Consider the following 18,800-nt stretch of genomic DNA (forward strand, 5'->3'; position numbering starts at 1 on the left):
CCTCAGCTGACTAAAGAGATCCGGGGCCTGCGCTATCACTCATGTGCGAGGACCCTTAAGGCGGAATCGAGGGAGCCAGTTAGAGGCAGTGCTTGCTGCCTCAAGTGAGTATGGATCACCGTCGGGTGGGGAGCACACTGACCCCTGAGAAGTACTGTTAGGAGGATGTGTTCCTCCCTCGGCTTCAAGGACGTGGGTGGGCTTCAGGGCTCCAGTTCCTCTCCAGGCCTCCAGGTCCGACGGCACCGCAGCGGCCTTGCAGACCTGCCTTCCTGTCCCAGAACTTGCCAGGCTCCAGGAAGAATCCAGACCGCAGAGATGGTGCCTGAGAACTCCAGCTTAAGAAGTGCTGTCCCTGGGGACCCAACAGTGGAGGGAGGAAGGGTGAAGGGAGTGGGGGCGTGGGGTAGGGAGGGGTGGCTGCCCTGGGAGACGTTGAGAGAGAAATATCGCCCCCCACACCCCCTGCCCCTGCAACTGACCCATTGATGCCATAGGATCTCAGGGCCTTTTAGTCAGAGATGCCTCTGCTTCTTTACTCCTGTGTTCAAAACTATGCAAAACCAACTCTTCATCCTCTTGCTGCCTTGCCAGGACTTTTAAAGCACTGTTCTTTTGAAGCACTCATTCCCTAAACTGCAGTTTGGAGCTGTCCCAGCTATTTAAAAGTGTTCTCCTTAAACTGAGACTAAATCCTACTCTTTTGGAAAAATGTCCTTCACTTCATTGGAGATCATCTTTTCTGCCCATTCCTTCCTTCTACTGCCCTCTTAAGAACCCCTGTGCTCAAAGAGCTTGGTGATTTATTTTTTGCTTGATGTCAAAAAGAAACCTTCCCCATGCACCCCAAAAAGCTTTCCTGGATCATAGGTGTTTCAAAACCATGACAGTGTTTTGCAGTTAGTATACACTGGGTAGACTGCCTAGCAATCCCTCCAAGAGCCAGAGGTGAGCAACACCTTTACTTATTTGATTGGATGCCCTTCAAGTTTAGGAAGGTACCATTCTTATGACCCAGCAGATAAGACAGAGGCCTGGATGGCTGTGGCTGTGATTAGATAACTTCTGATGATTTTATTTCCCTTACTGAGCTGCTGCTTCAAGGTTAAATTCATTCTATTACCTGTCCATTTTTAAGGAAAGACTGACAAAGTCACTGGAATAGGTCAGGAGTCTGAGCTCAGGGTTGGTCAAAGGTACTCACAGGGAGGAAGGTGGATAAAAATAGGTGGGTAAAATAGGAGGGTTGGCAAGTACAGCCAGGACACCCGTGTTCATTGTGCATACTAATAAAGGCCAGAATCTCCTCATTTATCTCTGGTGGGAAGTTTTGATGGTTTCACAGGATCAAACTCAAATCATATTCAAACTAGGGGATTTCCCTGAGCATAAAAGGAAGTATCCATCCCTAGCAGGAGTCGCTAAAGAGGAGTAAAGGCGTAGATGTAGAGAATGGACTTGAGGACACAGGGAGGGGGAAGGGTAAGCTGGGATGAAGTGAGAGAGTGGCATGGACATGTATACACTACCAAAGGTGAAATAGATAGCTAGTGGGAAGCAGCTGCATATAGCACAGGGAGATCAGCTCAGTGCTTTGTGACCACCTAGAGGGGTGGGATAGGGAAGGTGGGAGGGAGACACAAGAGGGAGAGGATATGGGAATATATGTATACGAATAGTTGATTCACTTTGTTACACAGCAGAAGCTAACACAACAAGGTAAAGTAATTATACTCCAAGAAATATGTTAACAACAACAACAACAACAACAAAAAACCCCAAATCTAAGTCAATCAAGCCAACGGAGACATTGTATGTGTTTACAGTTCAAGAAATCCACAAGAGAATCCTTTACTCTGTAGGCAATGAATGGTCCATTCGAAAAGAAAAAAACTTTCTAAAATGTTGTTTTCCATTTATTGTTCAGAACATCCTTTTTATACCTCTGCATTTCTTACTATTCAAAGCCAAGTCACGTGAGTTACAGGGAAGCAGCTGATTGATTTAAAATTGGGTCATGTGATTTAAAAACCAATGGCAGTTGATTGATTTAAATCCCAGTTAAATGACATGAGGAAGGGGTGCTAAAAACTGCTTTTTCATCTCTGGCTCAGAATATCATATTTACCTTGGTTCTTGTTATGTTTTAGAAAACTTGAGCTGTCTCTCCTTGGAATCATCAGGAGAAAAATACAGTATTTCAGGTTCATTCTTGATACCAACTTCTCACAGTTAAGGTGTATTGACTAAGAGATCTTCCTTCTTCAAGAGATTCCAAACCTCTGTAAGACACTTCATTGTAATTGGAGAAAAAAGAAGAATGAAATCTGGCTAGCAGCTGCAGGAGGCCAAGGCAGCCCCCAGGACTAGGGAAGGAGGAGGAGGAAGGGCTGAGAGTTGCCATTAGAGCAGACAACCTCCAGAGGGCGCTGAAGCACCGGCAGAGCCCACCTGCCACTCCCAGTTTGGCACTCCAGGGTCAGATTTGGGTTTGGAGATGGGGTTGCTGTAACCCCAAGGAGGTGAGCAGAGAGGAGGAGTTGATTACATCTGATTATCCTCTGAATCTCTGATTTGATTATCCTCTGACTCTCTGGCCCAAATTGCCTGACTTCACAGGGGGGACAGAGTTTTGCTTTCAGCAACTGATGGGACACTTCCAGGCTGGTCGGGTTGCCCAGTGGCCCGACAGCCTGACAGGCTGACTGCGGTGTGATCACCCTTCGTTTCTCCAGAATCTGTACATCAGGAGGTGCATGGGTGTGGGAGCCCATTCACCGCCACCCCCCACCCCCAGGGGGGATGGCACCTTCCCTGGCTGTACCCTATGATCACCAGGTGCTTGAAATGAATGCAAGATTTTTGACTTCAAGGAAAAGCTCACGTAACCACTTCTGCCTCATAATGTGTGGGATTTACTATAATGGAAGGACATTGTAAAGAACAGGTAGAAAACTCACCTGTTGGTCTCCATGTAGGAGTTAATTTTGCATGAATCCCCCCTACATGAGTAGATAGCAGAGGTTTATTTTTGTTCCCGTGTGTGTAGTGTCAGAGGATGTAGGTATGGTGATTTGAAGCCCTCAAAGAAATATTCTCAGAACTCTCAAGACTTCTCTTGATTGGAACCGAAAGAGACCTGGAAAAGGAGGAAAAGAAAAGGAGGAGGGAGAACGAATGACTGTTTCTCAGTAAATTCACCTTCCTGGTTGATTGTTCTGTCTTCTCATTTCTTTTAACTTCCATGTATGTCTAATGGAATAATGTAGAAAGGCTGATTTTTATGCTTTAAAAGATTTTACATCACAAAGAAACTAGAAGTGGCTAACAGAACTTATTCAAATCAATTTTACATAGAGACTTTGATATTAAATTTTGTATACTAAAATGGGTTTATCCAAATTTTCTCTTTCTTTTTGAGTGAATATTTGTAACATATTTTTGTAAATAATAATTTATCCTAGATGTACAAAATTGTGAGAATGGGTACCATTTTTTACCACTTAAATGATTTCTTTTAAATGAATAGATTGTACACTTTAAATGCCAATGTTGTGTCTTATATGTTGTGTTTTAATTCCTTGATTTCCAAAACTTGTGTTTATTTAATTGATTTCTATCTGATAATCTGTGTCTCCCCTTTATTGTTTCTTACTTTCTATTTTATTGATCTATAGTTAATTTACATTATTATATTAGTTTCAGAGGTACAACAGTGATTCATAAATGTTTAGGTTCTTCTCCATTTATAGTTATTATAAAAGAGTGGCTATATTCCCCATGCTATACAGTACACCACTGTAGATTATTGATTTTATACATAGTGGATTGTACCTCAAAATCTCCTACTACTATTTTGCTCCTCCACCCTATCTCTCCCTGCTGGTAACCACTAGTCTGTTTTTTAATCTGTGAGTCTGTTTTTTTGTTGTTGTTGTATTCAATTTTTCAGATGCCACGTGTAAGTGATAACATACCATGCTTGTTTTCTCATAACATACCATGCTAGTTTTCTCTGCAGCTTATTTTACTAAGCATAATGCCCTCCAAGTCCATCCATGTTCTTGCAAATGGCAAAATTTCATTTTTTGCTGAAGTCATCATAAAAAATCTTTTTTATCCACTAACCTATTGATGAACACTTAGTTTGACTCTATATCTTGGCTATGGCAAATAACACTGTTATGAACATTGGGGTGCAGTTATTTTTTTGAAATAGTGTTTTTGTTTTCTTCTGATATACCCAAGAGTGAAACTGCTGGATATTATGGTAGTTCTATTTTTAGTTTTTTGTGGAACCTCCATTCTGCTTTCCACAGTAGCTGCACTAATTCACATTCACATCAAGAGTGTACAAGAGTTTCCCTTTCTCCACATCCTCACTAACCTTTGTTATTTGTGATCTTTTTGATGACAGCCATTCTGACAAGACTGAGGTGATATATCTCATAGTTTTGATTTGCATTTTACTGCCGATTAGCTATGTTTAGCATCTTTGTGAGTTCTGGCTGTCTATCTGTATTTTTTCCTTGGAAAAATGTCTATTTAGGTCTTCTCATTTTTAAAAAAAAAAGATTTTGGGTGTTTTTTTGATATTGAGTTGTATGTGCTGTTTCTGTAGCTTAGATATGAACCCTTGCTTAGTCATCTTTTTGGTGTTAACCTCTTATCATGTGCAAATATTTTCTCTCCTTCAGCAGGTTGTCTTTTCATTTTGTCTTTGGTTTCCTTTGCTGTGCAAAATCTTTTAAGTTTAGTGAAGTCCCATTTGTTTATTTTTGCTTTTGTTTCATTTGCCTTAGTAGACTGAACCTAAAACTGTTGCTATCATTTATGTTGACGAATGTTCTATATTTTCCTCTAGGGGTTTTATGGTTTCTGGTCCTACATTTAGGTGTTTATTCAGTTTTGCATTTATTTTATATATGGTGTGCTAAAATAATCTAATTTTATTCTTTTCCATGTAGCTGACCAGTTTTCCTAGTACCACTTATTGAAGAGACAGTTTTTTCTCCATATTGCCTGCTTTGTCATAAATCAATTAAATATAAGTGTGTGGGCTTATTTCTGGGATCTCTATTCTCTTCCAGTGATCTTTGTGTCTGTTTTTGCTCTGGTACGATTCTCTCTGATTACTGTCACTTTGCAGTGTAGTCTGAAGTCAAGGTGCATGATGCCTCCAGCTCTGTTCTTTCTCAAGATTGTTTGGCTATTTGGGGTCTTTGTGTTTCTATACAAATTTTAAAATTACTTTTTCAAGTTCTGTGCAAATGCTTTGGTATTCTGATAGGGATTGCATTAAATCTGTAGATTGTCTTTGGTAGTATGGTTATTTTAAGAGTATTAATTCTTCCAGTCCATGCACATGCTATGTTTTTCCATCTTTTTGTGTTGCCTTCAACTTCTTTCACCAATGGCTGATAGATTTCTGAGCACATGTCTTTTACCTGCTTAGGTGTGTTTATTCCTAGGTATCTTATTCTTTTTGATGTGATTGCATACGGTATAGTTTTCTTAATTTTTCTTTCTGACAGCTTTGGGTTTTGTTTTTTCTTCTTTTTCTAATTCCTTCAGGTATAATGTTAGGTTGTTGATTTGATATTTTTCTTGTTTCCTAAGAATAAGCTTGTATCACTATAACTTCCCCCGTGAACTGCGTTGGCTGTGTCCCATAGATTTTGGATCATTGTGTGTTCATTTTCATTTGTCTTGGGTATTTTTAGAATCCCTCTTTAATTTCTTCAGTGTTCCTTTCTTCCCCGTTTATTCCCTTCATCTGTGACGTGAGGACTATCTTTAATATTATGTTTGGATTTCTTTCAGTTTTGTGTGAGTGTGTGTGTGTGATTATTTAAGTTGCTGAGCTCTTAATTTCACATGGACACTACCAACCCTGCATTGTTACTCTCCTCCCCCACAGTTACTGAATTTGACCTTATATTTTACATCTACTTGTTTTGTGTGTCCCTTAACTTCTTATTGTGAATATAGATGATTTTATTACTGTTTTCTTTCATCCTTCCTATTAGCTGTGTACATGGTTGATTTACTACCTTTGTTGAATATTTGCCTTAACCAATGAGGTTTTTCCTTTAGTAAGTTTCCTTTCCTAATTTTTATGTTTCAGTCGTGGCCTTTTCTTTTTCACTTAGAAAAGCCCCTTTAAGATTTCTCATAAAGCTGGTTTGGCGATGCTGAGCTCTTTTAGTTTTGCTTCTCTGTAAAACTTTAGATCTCTCCATCAAGTCTGAAGGAGAGCCTTGCTGGGTAGAGTAGTTTTGGTTATGGGCTTTTCCCTTTCATGACTTTAAATATACCATGCCACTCCCTTCTGGCATGCAGAGGTTATCCTGAAAAGTCAGCTGATAACTTTATGCAAGTTCCCATGTTTGTAACTTGTTGCTTTTCCTTTGCTCCTTTTAATAGTGTCTTTTTATCTTTATTTTTTTTTGCCATTTTAATTACAGTGAGTCTTGGTGTGGTCCTCTTTGGGTTGATCCTGTTTTGGCCTTACTGTGTTTACTGGACTTGGATGTCTGTTTTCTTTCCCAGGTTACGGAAGTTTTCAGCTCGTATGTCTTCAGGTATGTTCTACACTGCTTTCTCTTCCCTTTTGCTTCTGGGACCAGTATAATGCAAATATTAGTACACTTGATGTTGTTTCACAAGTCTGTTCAACTTTCCTCATGTCATTTTAATCTATTGTTTTACCGTTCATCTTCAGTGATTGCCAGTACTCTGTCCTTCAGTTTTCTGATTCATTCCTCTGTATCATTTAGTCTACAGTAGTTTCCTGTTAGTGTATTTTTCATTTCAGTTATTGCATTCCTCATCTCTGTTTTGTTGTTCTTTAATGGTCTAACTCTTTTTAAAAAACTTCTAACTTCTTGCTTTGGTCGTCCATTCTTCTCCTGAGTTCTTTGATCATCTTTACCGTCATTACCTTGAACTCTTTCTTGAGTAGATTGGCTATCTCCACTTCACTTAGATCTTCTTCTGAGTTCTTATCTTGTTCCTTCATTTGGATCGTGTTTCTGTGTCACCTCATTTTTCTTATCTTGCTGTTTTTATTGCTATGTATGTAGTAGGTTCGTTACATTTCCTGACCTTGGAGAAGTGGCCTTTTGTAGGAGAGGTCCTATGTGTCCCAGCAGCCCAGTGTCCCCTGGTCACTAGAACTATATGTTCTAGGTGTACCCCCTATGTGGGCTGCTTGGGCTCCTCTGTTGTGGTGGGCTGACTACTGTGGGTGGTCTGGTAGGCTTGGCTGCCCCCAGACTGCTTGTTTGCCAGGCTCTGCCTTGTATGGAGGCTGTCTGTGCTGCTTGGTGAGACTAAGTCATAAGGCAGCTGGCTGCACAACTCTGGGGGACACCAAATCTAGTGCTGGTTCACTTATGGGTAGAACTGCAGTCCATGTGATATCAGGGCTAGTGCCCAGTCACTGGTCCTGGGGCTATGCTGGCTACTGGGAGGAAGAGACAGGGCCTGAGTTCTGGCTGCAGGGCCCAGGAGTCGCAGAGTTGGTGTTGGATCACTGTTCCTGACACAGCTATCTGCAGGGTCTGGGGTGTCCCTAATCTTGTGTTGGCATTCTGATGGGCAGGGTCAGGACCCAGCTGAGTCCATGGCTGCTTCTGGCCTGTAAGTGAGTGTTCTGGTCACACAGGCTGCTGGGCTGTGGTATTCCTGGAGCTGGTGTGTGCCTGTTGGTGTATGAGGCTGATCCCAATGCTAGAGCAGGTTTGCTGTTGGGTAGGTCCAAGCTCCATCCAGTCCCTGTGCAGTTGTCACCTGCCGATGGTGAGGCTGACTCCAAGGCCAGAGTAGGCTCACTTGTCAGAGGGGCCAGGGACTCTGGGGCTGGTGCCTGTCCACTGAGGTGTGGAGGCTGGTCCTGGGGCTTTTGGTGGCTGGGCCCATGTCCAGGGGCAGCTGTGCATTGAGAGGGTCTGAAGGCAGCCTGTTTGCTGGTGGGTGGGGCTATGCCCCTGCTCAGTTAGTTGCTTGGCCTGCAGCATCCTAGTACTTGTGTCTATAGTCTGGTGGAAATGGGTAGGGCTAGGTCCTGAGGCTAAAAAGATAGAGGGAGGATTCTGAAATTATGCTTGCTGGTACCAGTGTCCACGAGGTAGAAGGAGCTCCCCCGAATGGCTGCTGCCAGTGTCTCTGTCCCTGAGGCTGTGCTGTAGTTGCCTCTTGCCTCTCTGGGAGACTCTCCAAGATCAGGAGGTAGGTGTGACCCGGGATCCTTTCAAATGACTGCTTCTGTTCTGATTCTCGGATCATGTGGGATTTTGTGAGCATCTTTTAAGAGTGGAATCTCTATTTCCCACAACCCTCTGGCTCTCTGGAAAATAAGCACTACTGGTCTTCAAAGCCCAACTTTCTAGGAGCTCTTCTTTCCAGAACAGGATCCCTGGGCTTGGGAGCCTGATGTTGGGTTCATACCCCTTGCTACCTGGGAGCACCTCTGAAATTGTAATTATTCTCCCATTTGTGGGCCACCCACCTGGTGGTATGGGTCTTGACTCTATTGAGATTTTGCCCTTCCTTCCTGTCTTGTCCAGGTGCCTTCCTTATGTCTTTAGCTGTAAAACATCTTTTACGGTAGGTCCCGGCCTTTTTCATCAATTGCTGTTCTGTAAACTGTTGTGACTTTGGTGTGCCCATGAGAGGCATCAAGCTCTGGGTCTTTGAATGCTACCATCTTGGACAATCTGTCCACTTTTTTCTTAAATCATATTATTTAATTTTTCTTAGTATCTTATTTGATTAGCGACAGTTTGAAATTTATTATCACTCATGTTTACTTCGCCTGTTTAAGGAAATTGAATAGTGCATTCATTCATTTTGAAATGAAGGTAGTGACCTGTGAATTTCCATACCTCAAAACTCAAGGATAGGACAAAAGCCTTTTCTACCTGTGTTACCCTCAAACTCTGCACCCCACCCCAGCCTGGGGATTAACCTCTTGCACCCATGCTCACTTTCTGTTTTTGGACCGTTAACCATCATTGCATCTGTATGTGTGTTGACAAAGTGAACTCTAGTCTTTCCAGTTTTTGAGTTTTGTTTTTTGGTTTAGGGAAGAGTCCTACTATGAATGTACATTTACTGGTCTGCTGGAGTTCATATATAAACCTGTCAAGCACATTACCAGAATTGGAATTGCTTGTATATACACTTTGATAAATTTTAGAGACAATGGTAGAACAGAAGTAAATTGTATTTCAAATCCCACAATATTTTCACACCGTGAAAACTCTTCCCTGTTTAATATATTTGTGTGTAGTTTATCTTTATGCCCATACTATATTTCCCAGAGATGGGTAAGTGTTATGTTTCTTGCTAGCACATTTACCGTATTGTTCAAAGTCAGGCGTTTAGTGGTTTTAGCATGATCCTATTTCCATGAACTCGCAAATACAAGATCTTCTCTCACACTGTCTTTTACTCCCTGCTGTTTTATATTGCCCTCCTAATTCTCAGTCCTGGTCTTTCTTTATGTTCTTCATCAACCTGGATAGGTTATACTATTTTCTCCCTTATTCAAGACCAATAGAATAGAATAGAACACCCAGAAATAAACCCTGATATATGGCCAAATGATTTTTGACAAGTTGCCAAGACTTTTCAAAGTAGAAAGGATAGTATTTTCAACAAATGGTGCTGAGAAGTCATGTTGTCAACATGCAAAAGTAGGAAGATGGACCCTTACCTAACATCATATGCAAAAATTAATGAAAACATATCAAGAAACTAAATATAAGACCTAATAAAATAAAAAGTCTTAGAAGAAGACACAGGACAAGAGCTTCATGACATTGGATTTGGCAGTGTTTTCCTCAATATGAAACGAAGGAACAACAAAGGTACAGCTAACAAAAAAATTAAAAATTTGCAGTACATAATTTAAAAAAAATGTGTATCAAAGAAATGTAAACAGAATAAAATGGCAACCCACAAGATGGGAGAAAATATCTGAAAGCCATGTATCTGACAAGAGATTTCTATTCAGAATATACAGAGAATTCCTACACCTCAACAAAAAGCAAACACCCTGATTCAAAAATGGATAAAAGACTTGAATAGATGGTTCTTCAAAAAGATGTACAAATGACTAAGCACTTGAATAGATGTTCCATATGACTAAATGCATGTTTATATATTTGTGTGCATGCATACACACACAAGCACACACACACACAAGCAGAAAACAAGTATTGGTGAGGATGTGAGGGAGTTGGAACCATTGTGCTATGTCAGTGGGAATGTAGAATGATACAGCTGCTTTGCAAAAGAGTATGGCAATTTTTCAGATATTGAAAAATAGAATTACTACATGATCCAGGAATTTTACTATGAGGTATACCCAAAGGAGTTGAAATCAGGGTCTTAAAGAAATATTTGTACTCCAGTGTTTAGAGCAGTAATAATCACAGTAGCTAAAATATGAAAGCAACCTAAGTGTTCATCCACTAGTTCCTGGATAAGCAAAGTGTGGTATACCCATATAATACAATATTATTCAGCCTTAAGAAGGAAAAGATCTAGGAATATGCTACAACATGGATGAATCTTGAGGAAATTTAGCTACCAAAAATGCCATTTTTTGTGACTTTTAGTGAGTCATAACAATACAACTACTTATTTCAATTATATGGGGTACTTAGTGTAGTCAAAACCATAGAAATTGGGAGGGTAATGATGCTTTTCAGGTGGTTATGGAACAAAAAGGAAAGTTATGTTTAAAGGATACAGAGTTACAGTTTTAAAACGTAGAAAATAATTAGAAAGATAAATGGTGATGTTGATCGCCCAATAATATGAATGTATTTAATATCACTGAACGGTGCTCTTTATAATAATTAACATGTTATATTTTATGTTATTTGATTTTACCAACATACACAATTGGGAAAGAATGTAATATCAGGAAAGGGAGTGGACCTGGGATAGAGCAGAGAGTAATCAGAAGGGTGAGACACTGCATATGTTGAAGAAGAAGAGCTGAGAGTCTTCATTGGCCAGAAGAGACTTTATAAAAAAAAAAAAATTACTCTGAGGGTGTATTAAATAGATATCTATGGGTGTACTGCTATCTCCCATGGGTTATCTTAAAGAGTCTTCAATAAAGTCCATAAGGCTTGCTGAGGCTTTTTTAAAAACTGAATTCCCTAGGAGATAATTAGAGGGTGGTACTTAAGTCTATGTCTAGGTTGACAGATTTTGCAGGGAAGACGAACTTGAGAACAGTGAAGGTCCTGAGAGTGTAAGTACATGGAAATTAGAAAAAAATAATAAAGGGAATTAGGAAAACTTTGGACTTCGAAGGTCATGTGTTAGTGAGTCAGACCTGAGGTTTCTAAGGAGTTATATACACAGTTGCTATTTGGATTACTTGTTGATAAAGATAAGTGGAAAAACTAGAGTCGTTTCCAAGTGTAGGTAAGATATAATGAGAGGATGGAGGTGGAAAGTAGGGAGGCCCAGAGAGAAGTGGGAATGTCATATTGGGCCAAGATGGTGGTAATATCCAGCAGAACAGATGGTAGGGCAGACTATGGATTCATCTTTTTTATTTTGGCTCCCCACCTCATCCTTAATAATTCTTTGGGAATATTTCATGGCTCTGTGATGCAGGTACAGAATTCGAGTGAGGAGACTACACCCTCAGTGTCCAGCTGTCTGAGTCCTCAGTGTGCTTCAAATGATGGAGAACTATTGCTTCTTTATGAGAAGAGTTAGTACCTTGTAGCTAGGCTTAAGCTGGAGCTTATGCAATATTGATTCCATTTTATATATACTGTTGGCATGGAGGTTCCTCCTCCTCTTTTCTTGACCATTATGAAATGAATCTATATTTCTCAATATTTGGGTATATCAGGTAAATACATTAAGTAAAGGAATCTTATATATTGCTCCCTGCATAGTTTGCTCTTTCTTGTTTCTCTTTTACCTTTACTAAATTAGCACAGGGAGAGACCTTGAAATGTTCTAATCAGGAGAGATTAGAACATCATATTTCTAGAGAGGTTGGTTGGACAGAGCAGGGGTCCCAGTGAAAATCAAAGCTTCTGTTTCTACTTGGAAGTGTACCTGTATAGAGTAGAGGGCTCCAGGAAATATCCTAGAATATTCCAATGTCCCTGCAGGAGATCATTAAGAGAGATAGGATCTGGTACCAGATCAGTGTACTATGACATGTTTGTCAGTCATCTGATGTGAGATTCTCAGAGCCAATCCCATATGGTAGGGCTGAGTGCAGAGTGATGAAGAACCTGTGAAAGCCTTTGATTGCATGTTAAAGATGAAGCTCTGATTTCGGGGAGAATTTTCTTACCTGACTGAATGTCACCCTTCTGTGGGGATGAGATTCTGTGCTTTTCCTCCGTTGATGACCACTGACTGAAAATCATTAGAGAATCATGTCTAGAAAGCATTCTTTATTTAATTTCTTAAAGAAGAAAACATTTTTATCCACTTTCAAATTGAGGATCAAGGGGAATGACATCAGTGAAAATGTCAGAGTAGGGACCTCTGGCTTGTGTCCATCCCCAGAAACACTGACATACGTGGTACAACCTGTCAAAATGATCTCATCAACACATGTAAGTTTTCTTTTCTTTTCGCCCTGTAGATTTATCTTTCATTGAAACTTTACTTACTACAGGATGTGGAGAATAAACAGGGAAGTAGAAACTGTATTTCCTGATGAGAGAATCACTAAGTCACATTAGCTGTTCTGAGCTACGTCTTACTCACCGTGACTGTAATTAAAACAAACAAACAAACAAAACACTTTTTTTTTTTTTTTGGTAAGTCAGTTCTGACATTTCCTCGTTAAAGACATGGTAACAGATACAGACTTAGATTTATCAGAATTGAGCAAAATTTTGATTGTACCTGTGTTGAATGTATGAGCATGACCTGCTACAAAACTTCATTATACTTATTGCCACAACTGACAAATTCCCTTTTTCCACTCCTGATATGTTGCATATAAGGAATGCATAGGTCACTAACCCCAGCTGGTCACAGGTAAACTCTGCCACGTGGATTACTGCATGTTTACCTGCTAGAAGACCATACATTCTCGAGTATCATGCCTGCAGAGTATCTGGGCTCTTGGTTTTTCTGGATAAAGTTTAGATAATCACCTAATTTTATGAGAAATATATAAATTGTATCTGCGTATTTTTCAGGTTTTTATTTATCCATTCTCTTTCAAGTCCTAAGTGCAAATATTAAAGTGATTTCCAAGAGGGTGGTAAATAAGACAGCTACGTTTATGCTCCAAAATTAACAATAAATCATAATACAATTGTAAATGCATTAATGTGTGATTAATATGTAGATACTTATGTAAATGCAATTTTAGTAATGCTTTGTAGAGAGCTTCAGAATCTAGGTATTAAAAAAAAAAAGAAGAAGGAGTTCTTGAAACTCTGAGGGAATTATAGAGAAGTCTTTGTGTCTATAAATATCACTCTGAAATAATGCATTTTCTCAGAAATAAACTAGGCATAAAATTGTAGGAAAAAACTTCGTGAAATGAAAGAGCATGTGAGAAGGCCATACAAGACAAAGAATATTCTCAGAGAATAATGAACAGTGTGGAGTTCAGCAGAAGGTTAATACAGATTCAGAGAGTAAAACTTTGGCGAGCCTAATTATGAGTTCCTCATATTTCATCTTTGGAGAGACGGTAGTCATTTGAAATATGATGTTATAAGATGACGTTAACATACTTAAATACTTTCGTTTAGAAATGGCCACTTAGAACCAGAATAAATGAAAGAGAACACAAAATTATGTTTTTGTTGATTTTTAAAGACATCAGATGAGTGCTGATAATTTAAAAATACATGCTGTCTTTCACTGCAAAGTAAAGGAGCTGTTACAGTGGAGGATTACTGGACTGAATGTCAATATTATGACATAGTATGAGTGTGTTTCGTGTTTGGTAATTGCAATCATTGTTGCTTTTGTTGTGGTCATCCATTTACAATGCTTGGTGTCAGTTGATTTATCTCTTGTAAAAATAAAATACAGTGTGTGTGTGTGAAAAAAATACATGATGTCTTGACTAAAGTTGTATGGAATTTGAGATCTGGAAAAAAAGCATTTCTTTTCTGTAATGCTAGGATGCTAATTGAACATTTTTGCAAGAAAGAGATTTCAGGATGCAAATCTCGTGTCTCTAAGGCGGGAAGTCAGTTCATGGCGGAACATTCTATTAAACTTGTGTGAGTGGAGAAATATTTCTTTGGAAGGAAGAGGTCGGTCACGAATCCCTTTTTAATAAAGTTAGTGGTTTATAGTATACCGAATGAGCAAAATGGCTATTTCTGAACTTTAGAAAAAATTAGTATAGTTTTTCTGCATTTATATTATGAAGCTGATGTAAAGTATCAAAAATTCTTTATTTTGAAAAACAATGTAATCAATTTGACATAATTCATATATATTGAACCTGTGGTACACACACACAATAAAACTTACATTCAAAAGTTTTTTTGCACTAAAGAAATATCTTCAAGTGTAGTTGATTTACAATGCTGTGGGTTTTTTAAATACACGTTTATTGGAGTATAATTGCTTTATAACATTGTATTAGTTTCTGCTTTACAACAAAGTGAATCAGCTATATGTATACATATATTCCCCATATCCCCCCCTCTTGAGCCTCCCTCCCACACTCCCTATCCCACCCCTCTGGGGGACATAAAGCACCGAGTTGATCTCCCTGTACTATGCGGCAGCTTACCACTAGCTATTTTACATTTGGTAGTGTATATATGTCAGTGCTACTCTCTCACTACGTCCCTGTCTCCCCTTCCCCCCTGTGTCCTTAAGTCCGTTCTCTACATCTGTGTCTTTATTCCTGCCCTGTCACTAGGTTCGTCAGTACCATTTTTCTAGATTCCATATATATGTGTTAGCGTACGGTATTTGTTTTTCTCTTTCTGACTTACTTCACTCTGTATGACAGACTCTAGGTCCAACCACCTCACTACAAATAACTCAATTTTGTTCCTTTTTATGGCTGAGTAATACTCCATTGTGTATATGTGCCACGTCTTCTTTATATATTCATCTGTCGATGGACATTTAGGTTGCGTCTATGTCCTGGCTATTGTAAATAGTGCTACAGTGAACATTGTGGTACATGTATCTTTTTGAATTATGTTTTTCTCCGGGTGTATGCCCAGTAGTGGAATTGCTGGGTCATATGGTAGTTCTATTTTTAGCTTTTAAGGAACCTCCATACTGTTCTCCATATTGGCTGTATCCGTTTACATTCCCACCAACAGTGCAGGAGGGTTTCCTTTTCTCCACACCCTATCCAGCCTTTATGCATTGTTTTATTAATTTATTTTTTTTTAACTTTTTTTTTAAATTTTTATATTTATTTTTGGCTGTGTTGGGTCTTCATTTCTGTGCGAGGGCTTTCTCTAGATGGGGCAAGCGGGGGCCACTCTTCATCACGGTGCGCGGGCCTCTTCACTATCATGGCCTCTCTTGTTGCGGAGCACAGGCTCCAGACGCGCAGGCTCAGTAGTTGTGGCTCACGGGCCTAGCTGCTCCGCGGCATGTGGGATCTTCCCAGACCAGGGCTCGAACCCGTGTCCCCTGCATTGGCAGGCAGATTCTCAACCACTGCGCCACCAGGGAAGCCCTCCTTCATTTCTTTTTCATTTATTTCTGATTTCATCTTTATGATTTCTTTCCTTCTGCTAACTTTGGGTTTTTTTTAAAATTATTCTTTCTTTAATTGCTTTAGGTGTAAGTTTAGGTCGTTTATTTGAGATTTTTCTTTTTTCTTGAGGTAGGATTGTATTGCTATACACTTCCCTCTTAGAACTGCTTTTGCTGCATCCCTTAGATTTTGGGTCATTGTGTTTTCATTGTCAGTTGTTTCTAGGTATTTTTTTATTTCCTCTTTGATTTCTTCAGTGATCTCTTGGTTATTAAGTAGTGTATTGTTTAGCGTCCATGTGTTTGTATTTATTTTACAGATTTTTTCCTGTAATTCATATCTAGTCTGATAGCGTTGTGGTCAGAAAAGATACATGATACGATTTCAATTTTCTTAAATTTACCAAGGCTTGATTTGTGACCCAAGATAAGATCTATCCTGGAGGATGTTCCATGCGCACTTGAGAAGAAAGTGTTTTCTGTTGTTTTTGGATGGAATGCCCTATAAATATCAATTAAGTCCATCTTGTTTGATGTATCATTTAAAGCTTGTGTTTCCTTATTTATTTTCCTTTTGGATGAATTGTCCATTGGTGAAAGTGGGGTGTTAAAGTCCCCCACTATGATTGTGTTACTGTCAATTTCCCCTTTTGTGGCTGTTAGCATTTGCCTTATGTATTGAGGTGCTCCTTTGTTGGGTGCATAAATATTTACAATTGTTATATCTTCTTTGTGGATTGATCCCTTCATCATTATGTAGTGTCCTTCTTTGTTTCTTGTAATAGTCTTTATTTTAAAGTCTATTTTGTCTGATGTGAGAATTGCTACTCCAACTTTCTTTTGATTTCCATTTGCATGGAATATGTTTTTCCATCAACACACTTTCAGTCTGTATGTGTCCCTAGGTCTGAAGTGGGTCTCTTGTAGACAGCATATATATGGGTCTTGCTTTTGTGTCCAGTCAGCCAGTCTATGTCTTTTGGTTGGAGCATTTAATCCATTTCATTTAAGGTAATTATCGATGTGTATTTTCCTATTACCATTTTCTTCATTGTTTTGGGTTTGTTATTGTAGGTCTTTTCCTTCTCTTGTGGTTCCTGCCTAGAGAAGTTCCTTTAGCGTTTGTTGTAAAGCTGGTTATGCGGTGCTGCATTCTCTTAGCTTTTGCTTGTCTGTAAAGGTTTTAATTTCTCCGTCAAATCTGAATGAGATCCTTGCTGGGTAGAGTAATCTTGGTTGTAGGTTTTTTCCCTTTCATCACTTTAAATATGCACAAAGATGCACAAAGTGTATGCTCAGCAGTCCCTCAGAGTCGACAGCCTGTCTATTGTGATCTATGTATGATTTATTTCTTAAATGACTAATGAGGCTTAGTCAGATTTTTCTGACAGCTTTGGGTCTTCAGCTTTCTGCTTTCATCATTTGTCCTTAATAGCAAAATCTAGATTTAAAGTGTTTTAGTTTTCTATTCACTTATACATAGTTATATAGATAAAATATGTCAACATGCCATACAAATGCACCCTTCCCTACTTCTACCTCTCAATATTTTGTGGAGACTTCTGTCTTTATGCAGAGAGTGTATTTGGAGGGGGTGGAGGGGAGGGGTTCCCCCTGTTTAAATAAAATTGCATTTAATATAAACCCAAATCAATACTTTATACCGTTAGTACCACCAATATGCCACTCAGGCTGTCCTAAAAGCATCCCCAAAGCAGTTCCTGTGGGAAACAGAAAACAGGCTGTTTGCAGTTCATGAAGAACAGCCCAATACTATTCCATTGTATTTTATGTCAAAAAAAAGCATGATCTCTATCAATTTGAGACATCATGTTTTAGAAAATTTGGATATAAGATGCATTTTTTTCCCTTTCCTAGCTAACCTAAATTAATAGCAAAAGTAATCATTTATTGAGCACCCACTGTGTTACACAAATTATTTATAATCTTTATAACACACCTACAATGTAGGCATTATAATTGCCATTTTTAAAATGAGGAAATTGAAACTCAGAAATACAGTATAATCTGAGCAGAGTTACACAGCTATTGAATGGCAGAGCTAGTATTTAAACCTGTCTCGTCATGTTCCAAAGTCTATGTCTGTATAAAGATAGGAAGACTATAACTTTCTGATACTCAATACACCTAAAAAAGTGAAATTTAGAGAATGTGAAAATTCCCCCCATATCAGAAAACTAGTGTAATTTTAAAAAGAAGTATCATGAGCAGAATCAGGCAATTAAGTAAAAGTACTATTCAAGTACACAAATCACTGTGATCATTGGAGAACATGTTACTGTCACATGAAAGGCAATGAGAGAAGAATAGTATTTACAGCGGTGGGAGAAAATTTCTATGTCTTTATGCTTCTTTGCCTTTTAAAATGTTAATCTCATAATGATAAAACTAAAGGAACAATAAGGTTTTGTTTCCAAAAGCTGCTGCTAATAATGATACGTTCACTATACCATAGGCTGTCTAGGCCAGTGTGTTTGTGCATTACTTGTTTATTTATGTATATACTTAATTTTTAAAATAAGTCTTTTATTATAAATATGATATACCTTCGTTGCTACATATTCAAGCCATAGGGAAAGGCATAGAATCGTTTTTCATTATATTCTTCCAGATTTTATTATTTTTTCACTTCCTTTTCCTTTCCTCCCTTTATTTGAGGTTGTTATTTATGGAAACGTTGGCCCAAAGCTTGAAGTTTCTAATGACTCTATTAAGCTTCTACCATACCACTTCCTGCTTCCAAGTGGCAACCGCTTTGAATTTTTCAGCTTGATCTTTTGGTGTTTACCTCTGTATCTCCATGTAACATGTTTATACATGTTTCTACTTCCTGTATTTTCTCATTGAAATTACCTTTTGACTTCCCATTTTTGGAAGATGAGGATTTATATCTTTTCACAATCCCTTCTCAACCCCCACTACACACACACACACACACACACACACACACACACACACACACACAAACATCCTTTCAACTTGGTAAGAGTGAAATTTTGGTTTTGTTTTTTAGGACTGAATCCAGTATACTATGATCACTTTTTCTTGTACATTTTGTTTAACTTTGAGCTAAT

The 18,800-nt window shown here is 38.8% G+C and overlaps 1 protein-coding gene across 3 annotated transcripts in view; it reads left to right on the plus strand.

Annotated features, from left to right (window-relative positions):
* The window catches only part of LOC133088013 (uncharacterized), an 83,636-nt gene that overhangs the window by 18,259 nt on the left and 46,577 nt on the right, over positions 1-18,800 (plus strand). The gene's annotated exons all lie outside the window — the stretch shown is intronic.

Source organism: Eubalaena glacialis, chromosome 3 (assembly GCF_028564815.1).
Source record: "Eubalaena glacialis isolate mEubGla1 chromosome 3, mEubGla1.1.hap2.+ XY, whole genome shotgun sequence".
NCBI classification, from domain to species: domain Eukaryota; kingdom Metazoa; phylum Chordata; class Mammalia; order Artiodactyla; family Balaenidae; genus Eubalaena; species Eubalaena glacialis.